Source organism: Limulus polyphemus, unplaced genomic scaffold (genome assembly GCF_000517525.1).
Source record: "Limulus polyphemus unplaced genomic scaffold, Limulus_polyphemus-2.1.2 Scaffold1174, whole genome shotgun sequence".
In the NCBI taxonomy this organism is placed as follows: Eukaryota; Metazoa; Arthropoda; class Merostomata; order Xiphosura; family Limulidae; genus Limulus; species Limulus polyphemus.
Genome location: NW_013666784.1, coordinates 40,168 through 41,673, shown reverse-complemented (window position 1 = coordinate 41,673; position 1,506 = coordinate 40,168).

Sequence of the window (1,506 nt, the reverse complement as noted above, 5' to 3'; positions counted from 1 at the left end):
TAAGTAATATATATATATATATATATATACACACACACACACACACATATATATGGGCGACCAAGTGAGAGCAAGTCAAGTGAAGTAAAGTTCAGTCACAAAAAAGTTACTGAGTGAAAAAAAACAAAACAAAAAAAAACGCGAAGTCAGCCTGCGTATGAGTGATTAGCCTTAACAGGTGATTTCGACAGTGTGTTTCTCAGCTGTATTGTAAGAACAGAGATAGGAAAAATAATTTATCTTGTCAGTTGGATTCTCAAGTAAATGAATCAGCCTGTGTGGACTTTTGACGAAAAAAAATTAAAGCTTTGGATATAACTGTGGTAACCAACAAAATAAGTTAACAAGAAAGAAAGTTAAGTGAGAGATAATTAGACATATCTAGTCTGAGTAATTGGCAATTTAACCCTGATGGGTGATTTCTAAAAAAAAAGTTAAATTAGAAAAAGTTAAGTTAATGAAAGTGAAGTTAGACTGTGTGATTGTTAATTTAGCCATAACATCCTATATTTAAAGTGAGTTTTACAGTTTACTAGAGATAAGGATAATAATTTGTCTTGTGAAAGGGTGTTCTAAAGTAATTGAACTCACCTGTGTCGATTTTTGATGTTAATGAGAATTATTTAAAGCTCTGTATACAACTGTGGTAACCTAAGTGATAAAAAGAATAATTCGTTTTGTCAATTGGGCTATAAAGTAACTGAACCAGCCTGTGTGGACTTTTTGACAAGAAAAGAGAATTACTTAGAGTTTTAGATACAACTGATATCCTATAGTGTAAAAACATTTTGTACATATGTTTAACTTGTTTTGAATATATTATTTTAAAACAAGTGGATTGTGTGCTGTCCATTTATTGTTCGAATTTATTGCCCACAAGTCACAGACATCTACTGTAAAAGAATCACAGCCCATATACAAAACCTGTCACAGCACCTGGACACTTGTGGTTATGAAGACACTGAAGATAAGAGAATGCTTCTACTGCGTTGGATGAAAACAGCCTGTAAAAAATTGGTATAAGTTGTGTGAATTGTGCTCTGACAAAAAGGTTCATGAAGGAAACAACATTGGCAACTACAGTAGTATTGTGTTGGAGCACCACTTGAGAGAGTTTCTGTTGGTGTACTTGGTTATTCACCACAGAACAACAGTAGGAATAAATATATCCATTAGTCTACATTTTGAAACCACAGGTCATAATATTTCATTTCTCTATCATCACCACTGGATCTTCAGACCTTGACCTCTACTTTATAGAAAATCTACTCAGAGCTAAAGACCGCTCAACCCTTAACGGCTCACAAAGCTCTTTAAATCTAAAATTGTTCTAAATTTTCACACTTAACTCAGCTGTTGTGTAATATATATATAAGCATTGTTTCATCCGTCCATTTACTGCTTTTCTTAATAACTAAATAAACTTATCATTATGTTATTATAATTTTTAGTAATAATCATCTTTGTAACTCAATTTTCAGATTTCACTGAAAATGTAATAAGTTA